Here is a 13,020-nt window from a genome sequence, read left to right on the forward strand (position 1 = left end):
AAAAAAGTTACCAACATACCTCCACTAAGAGAAGTGCATGGTGTATTAATTTGTGCGGCTGTTTTAATTAGCAGTCACGTGTTAGGAGTGAAGCATGAGCTATTAAGATTCTTAAGGGTGAATTTTTAGAATGAATTGGACGTATAACCAATCATCAATCAATATGAATATAATCCTATGAACAACCAGAGTTCATATCGTGCACCAGAACAAACCTATTATAATTGAACGACACAATGCAGACACAGCCTTGTGCCAAACCGAATAGCATCAATGTGGCAAACCAAGTTGTTGCACTTGTGCAAGTGATATGTGATTTGGGTAAACATGCCACATGAGTTTTTTGTATACAAACAATACTATCGACCCCATGGCTTATGCATATAAAATACAATAGACACTCGTAAGTTCAACACAAGTTATGAAGCTCTTTTACACAAAGAGAGTTGAACTAGAAAACTCTTATAATACACAAAGGCAAAGCTTACTCCCTAGCACAGATGAGCTTTGGCATGAAGATGTCCCAAAGGTATCAATAGTCTAATACACTTGGCTTTTGAAATAACATATAAATTCTAATTTAGCAGAACTTAGAGTCTATCAAAGATCTAATGTCATTTACAATATTCTTAGCATCCGCTGCAATACCAGCCAATCCTCTCCTTGCTAACCCAGCACATTAGGGCCTATTTTCGCCTTCCAAGGATTCATGCAGTGGCGGAGCTGCGCCCAGGGCTACCTGTGCTTTAGCCCTGGCCTGAGACAAGGAAACTGTGGTAGCATCCTTTGATTCTTGACAGAAAAATGAGAAATATACTGATATCAGCCCAAAGTAGTATGTTTAGCACCGGCCTTACTTGTTGGCTGGCTCCGCCCCTGGATTCATGTATACTTTGGTCGGCATACCATTATCATTTAACATGCTCTCACCATTCTCCAACCATAAATAACATATATATTGGTGAGAAGATTGGATAATAATTGCACAAACATGCAACTTAGACAGAAACAAAAATCAATGTGTGTAGCTTGAGCCACATATTTTCAATGCTTTTATATCCAGGTGCGAAAACAAATGCATCAAATAAGATTTCATCCCCAAATTGAAATTGAACTATATTGCCTGCGATATTACTAATGCTTCCTTGAACATGTAAAAGGTGAAGAAATATTAATGAACAAGAGTAGTAATTCAATGTTTGTTTAAGATTTATTTCATGTCCAATGATATACTTACTTTGATGAGGCCTCTTTTTATTATTCCAATAGTGGCAACATCAACAACAATCGACCAGTTTTTGACTTAAGTGGAAGATGGTGGGCTAGTGTCATTCCCAACCGGATCAGTTCCTTTGATATTACATGAATCTGCATATATGAAATGGGTCACATATCTTTTGCATCAGGCATCCAAGTTAAATTAAATACTTACTTCAGTGGCAACTTTATTAAGAAATTGCATCCCTACTACCCAGTAAAAATATATTGGCCCTACTACCAACCATATTTGGGTATGTTTAGCCTATGGAGTAGTCGATTAGTGTTTCTTTCCTTTCTTGTCGGATTAGAATGTTCCGTGTATGTTAAACCGATTCTTATCTTTCTCTTTGAACCATTAGATAAAATAAAATTGAAACATAATAGGATAAGAATGCATGAGTATGGTCTCAATATTTTGACAAAAAAAAGGTTATTTCAACATGCATCTACAAATATAACATATCTGATTATCTTAGTGACACTGCCAGGCTCTAGCATGGAGATTAAAGTGCGTATCTTGGCTTGCTAGACTTCTGAATCAAACCAAGCAGACCACAACATTTCTTCGCAGCTGTCTTCGTGCCCGTGGAAAGCGAACTATTCCACCACTCTACGGTGTTGACGACATACGTTGCATTTGCTTATGTTCTTAGCTTGCGGCCAAGTCTAGTCTACTGTCATGATTTGTCAGATGATCATTGCTGCAGCACTGCATTCACGGTTGTCGCACCTGTGAAGCACAAATAATTACTGACACAATGTCGCGAGAGATTTAAAAAAAACATGTCCATACTCAATTTACACTTTGCTTGTACAACACCCCTGAATAACATTATAACAAGTAACAACCAGCCCTTTGGGCATCCTTAGTCTGAACTTGGACGAACCAGGCAAGGCGGGTCAACAACAGCTCTCTTTTGTACTGGGCCACACAGATTATTAGCTGTGGACTCCTCCATGAGTCCATAGATCATGAAACCAATCACAACTTTGTTCTCTCCAACAACATAGGTCACCACACTGCTTAGCGAGAAGACCAAGGCAAACCCAGAATGGATCTGACCAGTGACCGACTCCTGGCTCCAATATATTTACACCACACCTCTTACAGAAACATGCACAACTATAGTTCAGTCATTCCGATACACATTCGATATATGTACAGAATACCAGAGTCGAGCTCGATGTCACCTATGCTACAAACTGTACACCATCAGGATTATTTGCTTATCTGGACACGTAAGTATGTGTGTGATAACTGTATCCTTGCCTTCGACTCTTTGTCTGTAGTCTGTACAGGTAACTAGATCATCATGGTACTGTTAACCGATACCACATATTGTTGGTTCTCCTTTCTAGTTCTCAGGCAGTGAGAAGGAATTATTCACGATGAGAAGCTTCTGAGGATCCGAGGCCCCATCCTCCGCATCGACGACCCGGCTGCGCCATTGCAGCCGATCAGCAGCCTCCTTCACTTTCAGAACAACATCAGCTGTGTCCCGAATTACTGCAGCGCCCCCTGGCCGGAGAATGCGGTCCATCTCGACCAGTATGTCAAGGGTGTCACACCTGCAGATAGATTGAGTGTCAAAATGGTGCGTAGCTGGCTGCAATATTTATTGAATTGCATAGTGACTGCTTTGTGAAGTCGTCATATTCGTCAGTCAGGTGATGCGTAACTTAGGCCCCTTTTTATAGAACAGAAGATATACATATACTGATGTTATTTAGCAATTAAGGGATTCAAACACTGCCATGATTATGTCGGACAAATTTCACCTTAGCTACCCATGTTTTCAGATAAGCAAATTCAGTAGGCCATCGTCCAAGACCCAATGGAAAATGATGAGTGTCTATTAAATGTTCAGGCCGAGTTTGCCCCTAGCAAAACTATGTGAACCATAGGTTGTGTAGTGGGACACTGGGTACTATTATTGTCTCTTTCTGAGGCTGTTCTGCCCCCACAACAAAAACATCAAAGAAAATTACAGGGAGTAACTTACTTGTCAATATACAAGCTGAATACTCCATTAGCGTGTATCAGATCATATGTACGTGGATAAGTAGAGAAAGACTCACACCTGACATTGGAAAAAAATGACTCGGAATAATTAGTTTTTCTATATATTAATGGAAGAGTAGAAACAGTACTTCATTGCAAGACAATATTCACTTTTGTAACATTACCAGTCCATATATGTCCCAATCAGGCCACGCTCGTAGATGACACCCAGAGTGTTTTCCGTTATATTTGCAGGAACCACATTCATGACCCAAACAGGGTATTTGGACATAGCAGCAGCAAAGCCACCAAAGCCAGCATTCATGTCCATGACATTTCTGTAACTTCTGCGAGATAAATCTTTCAAATATGTCCCGTAGAGTTCAACTCTTCTCTTCCAAATGGAATAGTCATGCTTGTATGCCTGGATAGACATCCCCTTAATTCCCCCATTAGCTATCCTTGGTGGCACTGCAACAAGTCTCTGAGGCCATTTCTCTATGGCGCCACGGGCGCTATCACCAACAACATCAACTCTTGGAAGCTGACTTATGCACATCGAAATATTTACATACCTATAAGATTGAAGACATCCATTCATCCTTTTATGAGTTTATCATCTATAAGTAATCATTCAGTGCAAAGAAGAGAGGGCATATATGTTAGATTATCCAATGACTCAGCAACTGCCTTCTTTTTTTTTTCTAGTTTGGCAGTAAGCTCTTTGGACTCACTGGTGCAATACTCACACTAACTAACTTACTTGGATGCACCTTTTTGTCCATGCTTTAAGAGTTTCCTTTTAGTCTTAGAGTTCTCCCCTGAATGTTCCACGTACAACCTATATTCAACTAACCCCGAGAGATACAAGGCCTCCGAAAGGTGCACATGACCAGGATTCAGTTAGAGGCAGATGATGTCATGATTTTACAAATCCTTTTGTCATGTTACGTACACATTGCCAAAATTTAGAAATAACGGTAATAATTTGCACGTTTCTTGTCCGCCTCACAATAACAAGCACGGAGTATAACATAAACATTAACCCCGGACAAACTATTCTTATGCTTCAACCACACAAAAAATGCCTAGAAAAGCAAAGATGATGCTGGCAAGGAGAAACTTACCAAGCGGTATCTGGGTCATCTTCTGTGCACAACTTTGCTTCTTGGACACAGTGGAGATGATCAGAAGGCTTTCTCCAAACAGAAACTGCGCCCATATCTGACACCATCTCCCAACAAAGCTTACTTGCAATATCCTCCCTCGCTAATTTCTCACCATCAAGGCTCTTGATTGTCCGGTGGAGGTCCTTGCAGGGTGGTTTCCAGCCGATGGGTGGACTAGACATAACCCAATACCCACCAGGTCTCAAAAGCCGGTCAATTTCCAGCATGTACAGTCCACCTGGAATCAGCTATAGGTGAATGAGAACATCAGGAAATATGTGCATATCACAGGCTAGATGGAAGATACGTAGTAAGCTTCAGTGATCAAGATAGATAATGTCGACTTCTTGCATGTCCTACCATGAGCAGCCCATGAAACATGGCAGTCTGCGCAGTGCACCATGTCGAAGGACCTCGACGGATACGGCAGCCTGCGAGCACCGAGCGCTCCAATCATCGCTGGCAGTCCGCGATCCAAGGCGAGCTGGACTGGTGCGCCGTGTGTGTCCCTCGGAGCGATGGACATGGTCAGGACGCCGTAGCTCATCAGGTAGTCCCCAAAGCTCGCAAACTGCAACGAGCCACATTCGTCGCGTTGAGAACAATGTGGCAATCTAGTGTCAAATATGGAGTAATCTGGTATTTTCTAGTTCAGGTACTCACTCCGCAGCCGATGTCCAGCGCCGTTCGCACCGCGCCGCCGCGGAGCGGCACCACGCGCTCAATCTGCTCGACGTATTTCCCCACCCCCTTGGGGAACACCAGCCACTCCCCGCGCGCGGCCACGGGGTCCTGGGAGGTGGCCAGCTTGGTCACGGTAGTAAGCGGGGGGAGATCCGCGTTGGCGTAGCGCGCGCGCTCCCGCCGCTCGGGCCACGGCGGGGGCGGCTCGTACCCGGGTGGCGGCGGGACGCGGCAGTGCGGCGGTGGGGGCGGGGGATGAGGCGGTGGGTCCTCGGGCGGGTGCGGGGGAGGATGCGGCGGGCGCGGGGGGCAGTGGCGCTCGGCGGAGGGAGGTTCGTGGCAGGGGACGTGGTGGGAGTGGTTGGGCGGGCAGGGCGGGACGGGCGGCGGCGGGGGGTGCGGGTGCGGGTGGTGATGCTCCGGGAGCAGCGGCGGCGAGGGTTCGGGCGCGGGGGGTAGCGCCGCGGTTGTGGAGGCGCTGGTGGACGGAGGAGGTGGCGAGGCGGAGGCGTAGTCGTCGCGGGCGCTGGAGACGACGGCGGAAATGAGGAGGAGGAACGTCGTGGCCGCGGCGGCCGCCGCCGCCGCGAGGGAGAGCGCCCGCGGGAGCGGCTTGATGACGGCGTCCACCGCCGCCACCGAGTCCGGCATGGCGCCGCGCGTGGTTGGTACACTGGAGTGGAGTGGACTGGATAGTATCGGATGCTCCGAGCTACTGCTCGAAGAGTGGTGTGGTGGCTCCGGTGCGGCCGTGGTGGTGGTATTTGAGGTGGCAGAGGAGAGAGGGCGGTTACCCGTGCGGGCCCGGCGGTTAGCCTCGGGTGTGACCCACACAACAGTGACAAGCAAGAACCAAGCCAAATTCGACAAAAATAAGAAATTCGAAAAATGAACTCCAGACGAAACAATTTCACGAAAATAACCCTTTTGTGTCGCTCTTGTCACCAGGGCGTTGCATACTCTGATGCCGCTCCTAGCAGCACAACGATGCAGCCCCTCCCAGCGTGGAATGGCGGGCCTGACAGGCGTTGTTGTGGCGTTGGGGCGTTGTAAATCAACGTGTGGCGCTGCAGCCAGCGGCGCGACACATCGACACTTAATCTCCCACGGCCCGAGCCCGAGCCGGCCCAGCCTGGTCACTTCATCTCCCACACTGCTTCTTCCCTGGTAGTGGCGGCGGTTAGGATAACCTTCCTCTCCCCTCCTCTCTTTATCTACCAAAATCCCTAGATCTGAAGCTTCCCTCCGTGGATTTGGACCACTCCAAGTTCCTATAGGTACTCTCCCCCATTTCCCTTTTTTGACCCATTAAAATGTTGTTCTTCTTGTAGCTAATGTCCAAATCTTGGAAACCCTAGAAATATGAATTGGAACCAAAATGAATGCTTGATTCTTGTTGGTTTGGCCAATATATGAAGCATATTTCCTTAAGATTGGTAGGTTAGGGTTAGGGTTGGGGTTTTGGAAGGTTAGGTTTAGTGTTGTTGTTATGTTAGGGTTAGGGTTTTTGTTAGGTTGTACGTTATGTTTTGGTTTTGTGACATGATGTTTGTGTTAAGCTTGGCTTGGGTATTTATTTTACTTTTTAACATTGTGATGTTATTTAGGGATGGAGAGAATTATCCATGTTCATCATGTGGATAAGGACGCTTTTTTGCAAAGGAAACATCGAGCCGGACCAGGATGAGGTTGACTTGGTGTTCGAGCGTAGTCCTAACTACGCCAAGGTCTTAGAACAAATTATGATTGATTTGAATTGGATGGACTTGAGTTATGTTGTTGAGTTGGGAGGGAAGACATAATGCGGGGTTTGGAATGCATGTCCATTGAAAGACAATGCGTATCAACTCGGAGCAACGCTGGGTTGCATATAAGGAGGTGGTGGCCAAATCTCTATATAAGGCTCTTGAGTTGTTTGCCACCCAAAAGGTTGATAGTACTTTGCAATTAGACTTGAACTACAATGCATCCCCGTTGAATGGTAGGAGTCATCAACCCTTGAACCAAGAGGAAATGAGCCCACCGCGTTGTAATCAACATGACATGATGCAAACATGTAGCCCGGTTGCAAAGAACCAAGAGAAAGTATTGCAAGAGGAAAGCAATGAGTATGGGGATTATGAGAATGAGGTTGAACTCCATGACAACAATGTTGGATATTTGGATAAGTATTATGCACAAGAAAATATGGACCATGACCTCCCGTAAAGTTGATACTATGCACCGGACTCGGATGATGATGGTCCCAATGAACAAATTGATGATGAGGGGTTCATGGCCAATAAGGCCAAAATCCATGACACGGTATTGGGACGGATCATCGGGTACCCTTGTTTTGTGATCTTAGTCTCGCGGACCCACGGTTGATGGCGGTAAGGGTGTAGTGCTTGGACCCAGACATATTTCTCACCGGGATGATAATCACGAGAAGAATGGGATTGCTCCCGGATTGAAGTTCACATCATTGTTGGAATTGAAACATTGGCTTAAGGAGTACTCCGTGAAGCATTATCATCTATACACAGTGGTTCACTTGGACGTGAAGAAGCGCTACACGGTTGAATGCGAGGAGGATGGACGCACTTTGGTTGTGCGCAAGACCATTGAAGGGAGGCCCCGATTGGCACAAACAAAGTTTAGTCATGGTACAAGTTGGTGATGTCATGTAGAGATGTACAAAATAGAAACAAGTTATTACCTGGCGGTACAAGAATTCAAATGCCGCTGAACCCTAACTCCATTTAGTCTCGATATTGATTAACGCCTTGAGCTAGTACCACTGAGCGGTCTGATACGTCTCCAACGTATCGATAATTTCTTATGTTCCATGCTACATTATTGATGATTTCTACATGTTTTATACACATTATATGTCGTATTTACGCATTTTCTGGAACTAACCTATTAACAAGATGCCGAAGAGCCGATTCTGTTTTCTGCTGTTTTTGGTTTCAGAAATCCTAGTAAGGAAATATTCTCGGAATTGGACGAAATCAATGCCCAGGGTCCTATTTTTGCACGAAGCTTCCAGAAGTCCGAAGAGGAAACGAAGTGGGGCCAGGAGGCGACGGCACGCTAGGGCGGCGCGGCCTGGGCCTGGGCCGCGCCGGCCTGGGCCTGGGCCGCGCCGGCCTGTTGTGCCGCCACCTCGTGTGGCCCCCTGACCTGCCCTTCCGCCTACTTAAAGCCTCCGTCGCGAAACCCCCAGTACGGAGAGCCACGATACGGAAAACCTTACTGAGACGCCGCCGCCGCGAATCCCATCTCGGGGGATTCAGGAGATCACCTCCGGCACCCTGCCGGAGAGGGGATTCATCTCCCGGAGGACTCTTCATCGCCATGATCGCCTCCGGAGTGATGAGTGAGTAGTTCACCCCTGGACTATGGGTCCATAGCAGTAGCTAGATGGTCGTCTTCTCCTCATGTGCTTCATTGTTGGATCTTGTGAGCTGCCTAACATGATCAAGATCATCTATCTGTAATACTATATGTTGTGTTTGTCGGGATCCGATGGATAGAGAATACTATGTTATGGTGATTATCAATCTATTGTTTATGTGTTGTTTATGATCTTGCATGCTCTCCGTTATTAGTAGAGGCTCTGGCCAAGTTTTTGCTCTTAACTCCAAGAGGGAGTATTTATGCTCGATAGTGGGTTCATGCCTCCATTGAATCTGGGATCGTGACAGAAGGTTCTAAGGTTGTGGATGTGCTGTTGCCACTAGGGATAAAACATTGATGCTATGTCTAAGGATGTAGTTGTCGATTACATTACGCACCATACTTAATGCAATTGTCTGTTGCTTGCAACTTAATACTGAAAGGGGTTCGGATGATAACCTGAAGGTGGACTTTTTAGGCATAGATGCAGTTGGATGGCGGTCTATGTACTTTGTCGTAATGCCCAATTATATCTCACTATATTTATCATATCATGTATATGCATTGTTATGCCCTTTTCTATTTGTCAATTGCCCGACTGTAATTTGTTCACCCAACATGCTTTTATCTTATGGGAGAGACACCTCTAGTGAACTGTGGATCCCGGTCCTATTCTTTACATCGCATACAATCTACTGCAATTGTTCTTTACTGTTTTCTTCGCAAACAATCATCTTCCACACAATACGGTTAATCCTTTGTTACAGCAAGCCGGTGAGATTGACAACCTCACTCGTTTCGTTGGGGCAAAGTACTTTGGTTGTGTTGTGCAGGTTCCACGTTGGCGCCGGAATCCCTGGTGTTGCGCCGCATCACATTTCGCCACCATCAATCTTCAACGTGCTTCTTGGCTCCTCCTGGTTCGATAAACCTTGGTTTCTTTCTGAGGGAAAACTTGCTGCTGTGCGCATCATACCTTCCTCTTGGGGTTCCCAACGAACGTGTGAGTTACACGCCATCAAGCTCTTTTTCTGGCGCCGTTGCCGGGGAACTGAAGAAAAGTTATACCGCAAAGATTTCTATCTCCCGCGTCAACTGCACGCCAGCTCTTTTTCTGGCGCCGTTGCCGGGGAGATCAAGACACGCTGCAAGGGGAGTCTCCACTTCTCAATCTCTTTACTTTGTTTTTGTCTTGCTTTATTTTATTTACTACTTTGTTTGCTGCACCTAAACAAAACACAAAAAAATTAGTTGCTAGTTTTACTTTATTTACTGTCTTGCTCTCTATATCAAAAACACAAAAAAATTAGTTACTTGCATTTACTTTATCTAGTTTGCTTTATTTACTATTGCTAAAATGAATACCCCTGAAAATACTAAGTTGTGTGACTTCACAACCACTAATAATAATGATTTCCTATGCACACCTATTGCTCCACCTGCTACTACAGCAGAATTCTTTGAGATTAAACCTGCTTTACTAAATCTTGTCATGAGAGATCAATTTTCTGGTGTTAGTTCCGATGATGTCGCTGCCCATCTTAATAATTTTGTTGAACTATGTGAAATGCAAAAGTATAAGGATGTAGATGGTGATATTATTAAATTGAAATTGTTTCCTTTCTCATTAAGAGGAAGAGCTAAAGATTGGTTGCTATCCTTGCCTAAGAATAGTATTGATTCATGGACTAAATGTAAGGATGCTTTTATTGGTAGATATTATCCTCCCGCTAAAATTATATCTTTGAGAAGTAGCATAATGAATTTTAAGCAATTAGATACTGAACATGTTGCTCAAGCATGGGAGAGAATGAAAACTTTGGTAAAGAATTGCCCAACTCATGGACTGACTACTTGGATGATCATCCAAACCTTCTATGCAGGACTAAATTTTTCTTCGCGAAATTTATTGGATTCAGCTGCTGGAGGTACCTTTATGTCCATCACTTTGGGGGCGGCTACAAAGCTTCTTGATGATATGATGATAAATTACTCTGAATGGCACACGGAAAGAGCTCCACAAGGTAAGAAGGTAAATTCTGTTGAAGAAACCTCTTCCTTGAGTGATAAGATTGATGTGATTATGTCTATGCTTGTGAATGGTAGATCTAATGTTGATCCAAATAATGTTTCTTTAGCTTCATTGGTTGCTCAAGAAGAAAATGTTGATGTGAATTTCATTAAAAACAATAATTTCAACAACAATGCTTATAGGAACAACTCGGTAATAACTATAGGCCATATCCTTCGCTAATGGTAATGGTTATGGTAATTCTTATGGGAATTCTTACAGCAATAATAGGAGTGTACCCTCTGGTCTTGAAGCCATGCTTAAAGAATTTATTAGTACACAAACTGCTTTTAACAAATCTGTTGAGGAAAAGCTTGATAAAATTGATATTCTTGCTTCTAGAGTTGATAGACTTGCCTCTGATGTTGATCTTTTAAAATTGAAAGTTATGCCTAATAATGATATTGATAATAAGATTACTACTACAGCAAATGCCATCCAAGTTAGAATTAACGAGAACATAAGATTAATGGCTGAATTGCGTGCTAGGTGGGATAGAGAAGAAAATGAAAAACTAGCTAAAGAGAATAATGTAGCTAAAGTTTGGACTATTACCACCATTAGTAATGATAATGATTCACATGTTGCTGCACCTCCTACTATCAATGGTAAAATAATTGGTGTTGGCAATGTTTCTACTCCTAGTGCAAAGCGTACAAACCGCTCGAAATTGCTAAAACCGTCGAAACTGCTTGTGATAAAACTGCTGAAATTTTTTCCAAACTTGGGGACAATGATCCCATTACTGTAGCTCATAATGATTTATATTTTGATGATTGCCACATCTCTGAAGTTATAAAGTTCTTACGAAAACTTGCTAGAAGTCCTAATGCTAGTGCTATAAATTTAGCCTTTACAAAACATATTACAAATGCTCTCATAAAAGCTAGAGAAGAGAAACTAAAACTTGAAACTTCTATTCCTACAAAGTTAGAAGATGGTTGGGAGCCCATCATTAAAATGAAATTCAATGACTTTGAATGTAATGCTTTATGTGATCTTGGTGCAAGTATTTCTGTTATGCCTAAAAAGATTTATGATATGCTTGACTTGCCACCATTGAAGAATTGTTATTTGGATGTTAATCTTGCCGATAATGTTAAAAAGAAACCTTTGGGGAGGATTGATAATGTGCGCATTACGGTTAACAATAACCTTGTCCCCGTTGATTTTGTTGTCTTCGATATCGAATGTAATGCATCTTGTCCTATTGTTTTGGGAAGACCTTTTCTTCGAACCGTTGGTGCTGTTATTGATATGAGGGAAGGTAATATTAGATATCAATTTTCTCTCAAGAAAGGTATGGAACACTTCCCTAGAAAGAGAATGAAGTTGCCTTTTGATTCTATTATTAGAACAAGTTATGATGTTGATGCTTCTACTCTTGATGTTACTTGATTTGCACTTTCTGCGCCTAGCTGAAAGGCGTTAAAGAAATGCGCTTATGGAAGACAACCCATGTTTTTACTACAGCAATTTTTGTTTTATATTTGAGTCTTGGAAGTTGTTTACTACTGTAGCAACCTCTCCTTATCATGTTTTTGTGCCAAGTAAAGTTTCTATGTTAAAGTTGATGTTATATTTGGGATCGCTGCGCAGAAACAGCATTGCTGTCTGTCACGAATCTGGGCACAAGTCTCTGTAGAAAATTCTAAAAAATCTGCCAATTTACGAGCGTGATCCTCAGATATGTACGCAACTTTCATTAGTTTTGAGTTTTTCCATTTGAGCAAGTCTGGTGCTAATTTAAAATTCGTCTTTACGAACTGTTCTGTTTTTGACAGATTCTGCCTTTTATTTCGCATTGCCGTATTTGCTATGTTGGATGAATTTCTTTGATCCATTAATGTCCAGTAGCTTTATGCAATGTCCAGAAGTGTAAAGAATGATTGTGTCACCTCTGAATATGTGAATTATTTGTGCACTAACCCTCTAATGAGTTTGCTTGAAGTTTGGTGTGAAGGAAGTTTTTAAGGGTCAAGAGAGGAGTATGATATACTATGATCAAGAGGAGTGAAAGCTCTAAGCTTGGGGATGCCCCCGTGGTTCACCCCTGCATATTCAAAGAAGACTCAAGCGTCTAAGCTTGGGGATGCCCAAGGCATCTGATACGTCTCCAACGTATCGATAATTTCTTATGTTCCATGCTACTTTATTGATGATATCTACATGTTTTATGCACACTTTATGTCATATTCGTGCATTTTCTGGAACTAACCTATTAACAAGATGCCGAAGTGCCGGTTCCTGTTTTCTCGCTGTTTTTGGTTTCAGAAATCCTAGTAATGAAATATTCTCGGAATTGGACGAAATCAACGCCTGAGTTCCTATTTTGCCCGGAAGCATCCGAACACCCGAGAGCCGCCGGAGGGGGCCCCGTGGGCCCCAGATGATAGGGTGGCGCGGCCAGGGCTGGGCCCGCGCCACCCTATGGTGTGGTCGCCCCTTCGCCC

Source organism: Lolium rigidum, chromosome 6 (assembly GCF_022539505.1).
Source record: "Lolium rigidum isolate FL_2022 chromosome 6, APGP_CSIRO_Lrig_0.1, whole genome shotgun sequence".
Lineage (NCBI taxonomy): Eukaryota > Viridiplantae > Streptophyta > Magnoliopsida > Poales > Poaceae > Lolium > Lolium rigidum.